Below are 11,947 nucleotides of genomic sequence, written 5' to 3' on the forward strand. Positions count from 1 at the left end.
GCAAGCCCTCGAGGAGCCGGGGCACCAGGCCCTGAGACCAAAGCCAACTGCCTGGAGAACCAGCCAGTGACTTTCAAGAGTGGGAGTGGCCAGGGCCAACACCAAATTCCAGCTGTCCCTGTCTGCCCACAGGCACACAGCTTCCAAACACTTGGGCTCAAAACCTCTGCCTTCTTGGCCTCCTCCTTGTTTCCAGTCTCCGACATTTAACATTTCAACTTGACAAACATCACCAACTCTTGCTAAATCTTTCCTCACAGAGCAATTCCCTCTGTCCCATCACAACCTATGCTGGGTTACTGCACGCCCTCCTGCCTCCCTGTCCTGCCTAGTCTCTCCCTGGGCTTTCTGCGCACCCTCCCCTCCCTGCCTCCCGCAGCTCTCAGGAATGAAGAACAAGCCCATAAAACATTCATCATGGGTAATACACCATGTAGGACCTGCCCGATCTCAGTTCCAATAGGAGAGGCTGGGTCAGTAGGATGCTGGGTCTTTGGCTTCCGAGGGTTTGGGCTGACTTCTCCATCTTGGGCTCAAGTTCCAGCCCCTTCCATTAAGCCAGGCCTGATCCTCTCTGGTGGGGGAGGGGGGGTTCTGGGTAGAGGTGCTAGCATCCCTGGGGACGGAGAGGTGGCTTCGAAGGGTGCTCCTAAGTGAGGCATGACTGGTAGCTGGAAGACGAGATGAGCTGTGACCAAAAGCCAGAGGTTTGTGCTGAGAGGGACAAGGGGAACAGGGTCAGAGCCTAAGCGTTCGGTAAGACAGGATTGTGCACCGGTGTGAAGAAGGGAGGGAACAGCATCCGGGGCAGGTCTCTGGGTGGGGGCACTTCCATCACACCTGGGGGGCAGGTAGAGAGAAGGGAAAAGGAATCTTCTCTTACTCTCCCAACACCCCTGGAATTTGTTCTGACACTGATGTGCCCATCCCTCCCCCTCCCAGCCAGGCCTAACCAAATCGGAGAAGGAATTCAGAAAAATGGCTACAGCAGCAGCAACCAGAAATCAGACGCGGTGGCTCAGTGTGACGTTAGGAGTCAGGGCTTTGGAGTCAGACAGAACTAATCCTGAATCCTGGCTCTGGTGCTCCCTAACTGTGTAAACTGTAAGTCACCTCACTTCTCTAAGCCTCAACTTCCTCACCTGCAAAACGGGCCACATACTCCCCTTTACAGAGCTGTCATGCGGGTGAGGGTTTACGGAGCCCGGTGAGCTGTCTGGCAGAGTGCCTTAACTACGGTTCCTAACGGGTGGTGGCTACTGTGCGGAGGGACTCTGGGAAAGGGGTTGGGCCGGCGGAGTGAGGTCCCCGCAAGCCTGGGTTCGTCCAGTGATGTCATCCAGGAGGCACCATGAGGACAGGAGAAAGGCAGAGTCTCCAGGGAGGCTATTTTCCTGGGAAAACATCTCTTGCGACTCAAAGGCCCAAGGAAGCCAGGAAGCCCGAGATGAGGGGCAAGGCCCTTCATGCACAGAAGGCCTAACCTTGTCCGCTCCCTCTCACTTATCCAGGTGGACATGCCAGCCAAAGGCCTGAGCCCCTGAAGGCCTGGGATTGCTGAGAGGGGAGGTGTGGTGGTGTTCCGCAAGGGGGACAGTCTTCCAGCTCAGTCCTAGAGGCCAGTGTGTGAGTCTTAACCACCCTGCTGCCCAGACCCGGCCTTGCCTCCCCTCTCCCAGCCCCCAAAGCAGGGGCTGGGGAGACAGTTGTCTGCACTGTCTGAAGTTGGAAGAATGGAAGGAAGGAGGAGCAGAGAGAACGGGGAGAATCGATATTCGAGGCTTCACCTCTTTCCTCCCAGCCACTGCCAAGCCTTTCCTCTCCCGGGGGCCTTGCACTGATTCGTGCCAGGCTTCCCGGGCACCCACTCTGTGCCAGCCATCGAAGCAAGTATTATGGTGAGCAAGTCAGATAGACTCCCGAGTCCCGAAGCTTCCTTTCCAGTGCAGATGGCCACGGTTCGCCCGTCAGTGCCGATGAAGGGTGGGAAAGGCTGAAGCAGAGGAGGAGCACGGGGTGTGTGAGGAAAGAGAGGTCCCGGGGCCGAGGGGGGCACACTGCTCAGACGTGAGGCCATGCTGGCTTAGAGGCAGCCGGGTGGGAGCAGGGACCCTGGGCTGCTCCCGGTGGTGAGTTCAGCTCAGCTCAGTCCCGACTCGGTTCAGTGCACACTGAGGGCAGAGTTGCTGGAGATGAAGGGGTAGACAAGGCAAGGTCCCACCTTCAGGCTGCACCCCTTGCCTTGGAGTTCACAGGCGAGTAAACGCCCTGCCGCCAGACGGCGTGGCGTGGGCAATGCGTGGGTTAGCGCCACGTACCCCGCTTGACCGGATCATGAAAGCGACCCCGGAGAAGATGAATCAAGAGGAGCAGCTGTGGAATCCTCAGGGAAATTCTTCTTCCCTGAACCTTCATTTCCTCATCTAGAAGGTAAAAGGTTTGAACCAGATTATTTGTTTCAGGGGGGAAAAAAAAAAAAGTTGAGCAGCAGAACCTAATTTCCTGAGGAAACCCTGCGTAGAAGTCTATTTCATAAACTAGACGTAGACAGTATTTGCTTGGGTCAGCACAGGGATTGGGATCCTCTCATTTTCGTCCTTCGAGTCTGACATTTCAACTGGGGCAGGCGGGGGAGGCGCTGGAGGGTCTGAGTCCTTCAGGGTTCTCTCAGGCACCCAGGGGACGATGCTGGCAGGGACCCCCCAGAGAGGCAGGGCTGGGTGGGCTGCAGGCCTGCTGTCCAGGGCCGCCCCCTGGGCCCCGCCGCGGGGGAAGGTGCCTCCAAGAGGAGCGGCGAAACCCACTCCCTCCTCAGAGCACCTGGACCGGCGAGGCTGTTCCCACAGCCTCTCAGAGAGGCTCCCGTCTCTTCCTGCACTGACCACTCACACCCAGGGATTATCCCAACCAGAAACTTCCATTCGGAACAAAGCTCCCAGGAATGAAACCCGAGCTACCACTGAGAGGCTCCCAGGCTAACTGGGAAGTGGCTGGGAAAGGGAGGGAAAACTTGCAAAGCAGTGGGAGCCTCAGGGAGGCCGTGAAACCTGAAGACAAACGACCAGCCAGCGGACTGGTGCTCTGGAGCTGCCACTGCCCTTCTGCAGAACCAGAGGTCAGGGCTGAGCCGAGTGGGAAAGCGAGGGGGAAGTGCACCCCCAGGCTGCGCGAGGGGAGAGTAATTGGTGCACCTGTGGCTAGGGCCAATATCCCCTGCGAGGCCCTCAGGGCTGGCCTGCAGTCACTCAAGCTGCCCCTCCCTTCCCCTCTTCCCCCCACCCCCTCCCAGCTGCTTCCACTTACTCCAGTGGGCCGCCGGATGGGTCCGCCGCAGGGCTGCCAGCACCCCCAAGGCACGGGAGGGTCATAGCCACGGTTACCATTTGTCAAGCACCCAGCAGGTGCCAGGCGGGCCGCATATGTTATTTCTAAGCCCCGCGACGGCCCTGCAAGGTGGGCGCTACTGGCCCCATTTCACAGATGGGGAGACTCGGGCTAAAAACATAAGCAATTTGCTCCAAGTGATAGAGCTGTTTAGTGGTTGACCTAGGATCTGAGCCCAGGGCTTTTGGACTCTGAAGTCTTAGAGCAACTTCTGCCACACCACACTCCGCAGTCATAAACTTCCTCATCAGAGCCCAAGAACCCTAGTTATTTCAAAAATAAACTCTTCTTCAGGTCATGGTACGAGACAAAGGAAGTGCTGTGAGTCGTCCTCTCTCTAGCTTGGATCCCGTGACCATGTGAAAGTGATTCGCTTCTCTGGGGTTGACGCCTCCTCATTTGTAAAATAGGACGCATAAGAGTGCCTACTTAGAGGTGGGGGGCCAAGGGTAACACATACAAAGTATTTAGAAAGTGCTGGGCACAGAGGAAGCGCTCAATAAATGCTATTATTGTTATTCGAAGAAGTCCTTGTCCCCTTTGCCTAGACAGCCCTGAGGAACAAGCCTTGCACCAGGCCGGGTGGATTATCCAAAGCCCAACCCCCTCCCTCCAGGTTAGAAGGCACCTCAGGTATTCTGGGAGCCAACAGGGAAACGTCTGTTCCTACCTCCCAGCTCCACGACCTCCGGTGGGGGAGCCCCCAGGTCTTCCACGCAAATAAGCCGCTTAGCTGAGCTACTCCTACGAGTCTGCCCTGGTGTGGTTCTGAAGGCTGACTTCGAGTCCCAATCCAGCAGAACGCTCCGTTTTGGAGAATCCTTGGAAGTAAGCCAACCTAGGCAAAGGTAAGGCAGTTGGGCTGAGTCCCAGAGTCTGGGACATTGTTTAGGTGTGGGACTCCCTGTGGTCCTGCGGAGTGGGAAGCAGCTTTGGACTCCAAGAAGGAGTACCTTTGCCATGCTAAGGCCAGGAGCTTAGCCAGAGGCCCCTGACGACTTCCCTGACGACTATCCCTTGGGGCCGGCACCCGGGGCACCGAGGACTGGTTCTTCCCCGCAGGTGGAGGGAGACCCTTGCTGGTCCCTGCTCAATTCCTCAACACCTGGGCATCTCAAGGCCTGGCTTCTGGCTGCCATTAGTGACTGGGGCTCAGGCTAAGAAGTCAACTTTTGTGATGCCGATGCTCGAGCCCGTGCAGTCAGCAGAAGGTGGCAACTGAGAACGGCTGGTGGGCTGTGTAGATGGTACCTTCTGGCTTGGGCACCGACTCTAGGGGCTTAAAAATGATTCTCTCCACTGCCATGTACCAAGCCCTGGGCTCCACTCCACTTCTCATTCACGGAGAGAGCAGTGGTTTTGTTCCTGTTCCCAGGGAGTTTACACTCTCGTAAGAGACACTATATATACAAATGACGGTTGGATGTCAAATAGGCAACTACAAATGGGTGTGCTTTCCAATTTTATTCCAAGTATTCAGTGTGGTTGAGTCCGATAGCATCATTACCTTTTAAACGTAAGAAAATCAAGGCATAAAGGCAATATCCATATCGATTCTGAGGCCATACTCATAAATGTTTTAAGCTAAGTGCTTAAGTATCAAGACCACAGTGTGTGTGTGTGTGTGTGTGTGTGTGTGTGTGTGTGTGCATGTGTGTGTGTCTGTAGTATGTTCACGTAAATATTCTTTAGTGAGTGCTTTATGTTTCAGGCACTGTGTTTACATACTTTATTTCAATTATTCCTTCTATCGACCTAACGACTCTCGGGCGTTCATTCCAGATTTACAGAGGAGGACATGAGGGTTCGGCAGGGTAAAAGAATGTCTCTGAGCCACACAGCTGGCACATGGCTGAGCCAGGATTGGAAGCCAGATCTGTAGACTCTAGTCTTTCCACTCTGCAAAGCACACCCATGACTAATAATGCAGAACAGAATGAAATGGAAAAAGTGAACTAAACAGGTACCAGCACGGTGCTAGGGAATTTCTAAGAGGGAAGAGTTCCCACCTGGTGGGAGGCAGGAAGCCCTGAGGAACAGAGACCCCCTGGCCCAAGGTTACATGGCCGGCACTCGGCACTCATCAGGAGTTAGAGGGAACATTCCAGTGTCTAGACTCCAAGGTCAGTACCCGTTTTGAATACTGCCGACAACAAAAACTTTGAGGGGAATTCACCTCAGTCCTGTTCTGCTAAAGAAAAGAATTCTCTTTTTTGCGAGCCCCTCAGAACCTGTGTGAAATTTGGCTGAAGTCAAATCTCGTAGAAGAGCGGAGGGAAACAGGCCTGTCTCCTGGGGCCAGAGCAGCAGCCGTACTTCCCGCCTTTCTGGTGGGTCAGGATCACCTTCCCTGCCCCAAAGATTGGGACTCGTTTTGCACTCTTTCCACTACAGAGCAGCCAGAACAAAAATTTCTAAACCAAGCCAAAGACTGTTTCGAGTCACCTGCATGCTAAAAAGTCCCCACTCTTGCCCGATGGCCACTGGCTAAAATTCAAATTCCTCAGCCAGGCACACGAGGCCCTTCCCAATTTGGCCACAAGTTCCCAAGCTTCTCTCCTTCCACGTTGGTGGGAGAATCTAGCAATAACAGATCTTTTTACCGTTTCTCAAATACTTCATGCCCTTCCATGCATTTGCCTTTTCGCATACTGTTTACCTAGGCAAACTCCTACATACCCTTCAAAACCTGAAATTGTCTCTTCCCCATTGTGTCTCCTGGGCAATCCTGCGTGGTGTGGTCTCATACATTATTCTGTGTATAACACTGTTATAACTACTTATTGAGGATGATAATTCTTCATGTGGTTTTGGAATATACTAGGTGCTTCATTAGTTTTGGTGAATGAATGAATGAATGAATGAACTCCCATCTGCTTGCCTTAGTGCTCGGTCTTGCCATTATGGGGCAGACAAGAGGGCAGCAGACATGCTCTGAGGAGACTTGACCAACAATCTCCAGAGTTTGGGACCCTTTGAAGACCAGAGGCAGTGTTAGAAAGGACAGTAATAACACTAGCTGGCGTTATTTAGTGTTCACTATCTACCAGGGACCGTGCGAAGTCCTTGATATGCCTCATGTCATTTCACCCTCATGACACTACGCTGCGGTAGCTGTTATCCCTGTGAGGATCTTATCCCCTAAATGAGTGGTTATTCTCATTTTACAGCTGGAGAAACTGAAGGACCATTCTCCTTCCAGTTACGTAGCCAGGATTTAAATCCAGATCTGCTGGCCTTTAAAACCCAAGTTCTTAACTTTGAAGCTTTTCTGCCTCTGACCCCTCCAGGTGTGAACTTCTACTGTATTAAGGGGAACTGACTCCCATTGTTCCTCCTGCCTAGTGAGAAACACCACTGGAATGTGGGTTCTGAGCTGCATGGCATAGGGACTGGGGTTACACAGACGGCTGTAAGGGATCAGAAGTTCCAGCCCGATGTTTGTGCCGAGACTGTGACACGCACCCTTGGGGGGGTCACTAATCATTTACTTATGACTGCTCCCGCTACTGGCCAAGGCTGACAGCTAAAGCAAAAAATTAGAAAACAAAACAAAACAAAAAACCGATTTAGGATTGATTGGAGTTTCCCTCTTCAAGTTATAGGTACTTTGTTAGAAAAATAAAACCCCCTGATGGAAGCCCGAAAGGACTTCACTTCGAGGACTGAATGTGGGTTCTAGTCTGGCTTTTGTTACTAACCAGCTGTGTGACCTTGGTCAAGGGGTTTAACCTTATAAGCCCTCATGAGTGGGCAGAAAAATGGGCAAGAAACACAATGTACTTAGGAAGGAAAGATCCAGTGACAACCAGAGAGTGGGAGTCTGAGCTGGAGTACAGGTCACCCGTGGGAAAGAAGCTCCAGACCCCTAGTGGTGGTACCCCAATGTATGCTGCACGTGAGAGACCACTGAGCGGTGGGGACCATGGTGAATGGGGGAGGAAAACCAAAGACAAAGAAGACATTCCTCTTTCCTCCAGTGGGGTCAGAAGTAGGCCCCATCACAGTCCGTCTGGAAAGCCAAGCAGTGGGTGGGCGTCTAGAAAATCCCAGCTTCAGGAAGGGCTAACTTTCGCCTTCTTTGGGCCTCCTGGTACCCAATACATTCTTCTATCTCAAATGCACTTCCTTTGACTTGAATGTCGCCCTTCTCAATAGAAAGTGACCTCCTGGAGGGAAAGAAATTTGACTTCTTCATCTATGTTCCTCAGCCCCTATACTGACTGCCTGGCGTCATAGGTACCTCGTAGCTGATTAGTGAATGAACGGATGAATGGATAAATCTCAGGTGAGGAGGAAGAGGTGCGATGTCACAGAGCAAATTTTTAAAGCTCATTACAAAAGAGGAGGTACATTCAAGAACAAATAGAATCTCAAATGGCTTGGGGGATTTAGGAGTTGAGAACACAAGTCCGCGTGGTTCCTGGAGCCACTAGTGGCCGCAGAATTCTTGCTAGAATCTAGGCCATATGTCCTTGTTAAAAAAATTTTTTTTAAATGTTTATTTATTTTTGAGAGAGCGCGAGAGTGAGAGAGAGCAGCGAAGGGGCAGAGAGAGAGGGAGACAGAGGATCTGCAGCAGACTCTGTACTGACAGGAGTGAGTCCGGTGTGGGGCTCGAACTCACAAACCATGAGATTATGACTTGAGCTGATGATGTCGGATGCTTAACCGACTGAGCCACCCAGGCGCCCGTATATGTCCTTGTTTATACACATTTCCCAGAGTAATTATTAATACCTCACAAATGTCTTGATCCTGGCTTGGATGACAAACTTTCTTTTTTAGGTGGTATTTTCCCCCTTCTTTTTTCTTTTTTGTTGAGATTCACACACCATAAAAATTTCCCCTTTAAAGTGTACAATTCAGTGGTTTTCAGTATATTGACAAAGTTGTGCAATCATCACCACTATCTAATTCCAGAACATTTTCATCATCCCCGTTAGCAGTCACTCTCCGTACCCTCCCTCCTCCCAGACCCTGGCAACTACTAATCTCCTTTCCCCATGGATTTACCTTTTCTAGATGTTTCACATGTCTGGATTCATATGCTATGTGGTCTTTTGTGTCAGCTTCTTTTACTTAGCATAATGTTTTCAAGGTGCATCCATGTTGTTACATGAATTAGTACTTGGACGATAAATTATTTGGTCACCATACATATAGCTGTTAATATCGTAGCTATTGCACCGTGGACGTTCCCTGGGGGCCAAAGAGGAACTGAGGTGGAGGAGCCAGGCTAAGATTCTCTTGCTGGAGGAGACGTTCGGTTGACTCAAGGCAAAGAAACACCGACGGAGGACAAGGCAGAGACTGAACCTCATTTTAGATTTTAGATTCTTGAGTTGGCATTTTCATTGGCTTTGAGGTCCTTGATTCCCTGATAGTCACAGAGAAATGGTAACAGTCTAATCTGTTGCCAGCTTTTTGGACAAAAGCGGAACTTAATGAATTAAAAGATGAACCGGGGGAGAAATGAACAACAGGCCCCAGATTGGCGTGCTTGCTCAGCCCCTGGGTGACCGCAAACCGGGCCCTCCATTTCTAGTGTCTGTAAAATGATTGCAGCGACAATAAGGAAAACCCCAAAGCTATTAGGTTTTAAGACATTTCCCAGAATCTTCTGGTGTTTTCAGGGCTGTTCTGTAGATGTATAATGCTAAGATGCACACACTCAGGGCAGGCTGGGCCTGTGGAAAGGTATATATAGCTCACAACTGCGCATGGTTTTGAGTACTCCTGCCATCTGGGTGGCTGATGTGCTAAACAGGCCAGAATGGTTTGGGTATCCCTCATACTGTTTTAATGGCACAGGGTTAAAGCTGAGGGAATGCTATGGGTGTTTCTTCAGAGACATATCTACCTGTCTCATTTCTTCTAATGCATTGAGTTTCTAGGGCCAATGGCCAATTTTAATACAATTCTGTCCCTCCTGCAATACCCAACTCAAGACCCTACACGTGTAGGGACCCCGTGTGTACTAGAAGGAAAGGAAGGGAAAACTAAGCACGTAACGTTTGTTAGCGTGTAGAAGTATTCCCTCATCTTTGGGGGACCAATGGGCAATCTGCCCAAGATTTGGGGGTCAAGGTGAGGGGCCCCATAGTTCCACCGGAGATGCCAATCTGAAACCACCTCGAGGGGCCACTAGTCTACATACCAGGAGGCAGGCCCCGGAGCAGCAGGGGCTGAGAGTTGGCAGAGGCGGGGAGGCTGTCCTCAGGGGAAAACTGAGGAGGGCAGGGCATGCTAGCCAGGCCTGCTGCGCTGAAAGCAGCAGACGGGTAATTTCCAAATGACCATTTCAAAGGAAGGTTGAATTTCTCCAAGATAAGAGGGAGAGCAGAGAGCATGCCTATATCTCTAACCCCCTGAGCTTGCGGCCGTGATAACAGCTGTGGGGTTGGAAACCTAATGCTGATGAAAGAGTTAAAGAGTGGCTGCGGGCAGCTATCGGTGACACCGCTAGGAATTGAGCATGCTCCTGGAGCGCGGCTGGGGACTGGTGTTACTCCATGAATAGAGGCCACTCTCAGGGAGTTTTTCCTGGAACAGAATGGGGTCAGGGAGCCGCTTGGGGAACAATGGTTGCCACCGACTAGCTGAATTTCTTACAATCACACACCATACCCCCTGATCAAATAGCTCCTTTGTCCGGCTGATATAAAAACATGTCATACAATGATGATTTGGAAGAATGACACGGGTTTGCCTTTCACAGAGATCAGAAGGGCTTGTTGTGCAGCAGGGGGAAAAACATCAGAGTCAAGGAAAACCCGGAGAATAAAAGGAGCAAATGGAAACAGACAGCAACAATAAGAAAGGGCCGGGTTGCTCGAAAGGCAGACAAGGGCTTGGTTACCAGCAGGGAGACCAAGCACTCAGGCAGCTCCAGGGAAGGAAGAGCCCACTGGCTGTGCGTAGCCAGCTTCACAGCGCCCCCTTGAAACTCTCGGGAAACTCAAAGAATTCAAGAGATACAACTTGGAGGAAGGGGCCGTCCAAGGTGGCTGGTGAATGCAGAGGGACCTGAGAGGTTATCCTGCCATGCCATTATTTTACAGATGGGGGGAACAGATCTGGGGAGGGATGGTGGCTTCGCCATTTCCTCGGGTTGTCTGGACCCAGGGCTGGTCACACAGCTGCTTCTCCTGTTTCCCTGACTGTGAAGATGGAAATACAGGAGCTTCTCAGGCATCCTCTGTTCAGGGAGTGGAAGAGAGGAGCTTTAGGGATTGAACTGGGACTCCTGCCTGAACCAATGATCCCTTATATCATGGAACTCATGCAAGGCACTGCATTTCTTTGTGACTCTGTTTCCCTGTCTATAAAGTGAGGGTGCTCTTGAAGTCAGCCCACCATTAGTTCAGCCATTATTTGTTAAATGCCTTCTGTGCATTTCACTCTAGATGAGGACACTAGAGAGAGAAGGAATGGAATGGAGAACCTCATTAAAAGATAAGCCGCAGTCACTGGACCTGGTTAGGCAAATGCTGTCTAGATAGACTGTGTGGACACCAAACACTGCCTCTCAGCTGAGACCTGTAATTGAGGTGGGCAGGTTTCCTGTCTGTTTCAGGTAGGTCAGCCTGAGACTTTGTTGTTCAAAGAGAGAAGGCTCATATAGCAAAGATTCCTGCAGCTCCCAGCCATCAAGTAGGTTTACAAAGAAAATGACAATTGTCAATGTCACTAATTAACATTCATCTTTAGTGCAGCAACTGTAAGTGGATCTGAAGCCTTTATATTAGATTTCTCTAGAACTATGTGGGGTTAAAAAGCAGGAGTGTTTTGTGTTAATATATTCTCTTTCATTCCCAGATCCTGAAATCCTTTACCAACAGATAGCTAGTTCTCAATGCTACTCCTGTGGAGAATGTGGCAAGTGCCACTCTCCCCATTCCCCAGCTGGGAGGCCTGGGTCACAGAAGGATTCTGACCCCTGCAGTGGGGGATGGAAACCAAGATTGTCACCCTCTCATTCACTGTTCCGGCTTTGGACTACGGAGCAAGGCACTGGAAAGCAAAACTTGAGGCTAAAGCAACAGTGGACCTGGTATACCTCTATTACAGAAAAACAGAGATGCTCTTTTGAATTTTAAAAATTCATTGGATTTGTTTAAATAGATAATACACATACATGGTTCTTCAGAAGGCACAAAAGAGTAAGTCTCGCCCTAATGCACACCATTCCTTATCCTGGAGAAGACCGGTTACCAGGTTCTTAAGAGCTGTTCTATGTACTTATATACATAAAATATTTTTCCTTTATCACATATTAGGTATATATTATATATATAATATATATAACACTGCAATACAGTATATATATATATATATATATATATATATATATACACTGCACATACAGTGTAAAAATGAATATGAAATTAACAGATAATCAGATAATGATTCATTAACAGATAATGATCATTGGGAGGGCTAGAGGAATGCAAAGGTTGTCACAGGGTCCGTGGGAGAATGCTCAGCACTCTCCAGCCGAGCTGCTGGCTTTCTGGGCCCTACTTTGGAAAAAGCTACGCATAAGACCAGAGTCGGGTGC

Source organism: Panthera onca, chromosome D2 (genome assembly GCF_046562875.1).
Source record: "Panthera onca isolate mPanOnc1 chromosome D2, mPanOnc1 haplotype 2, whole genome shotgun sequence".
Taxonomy (NCBI): domain Eukaryota; kingdom Metazoa; phylum Chordata; class Mammalia; order Carnivora; family Felidae; genus Panthera; species Panthera onca.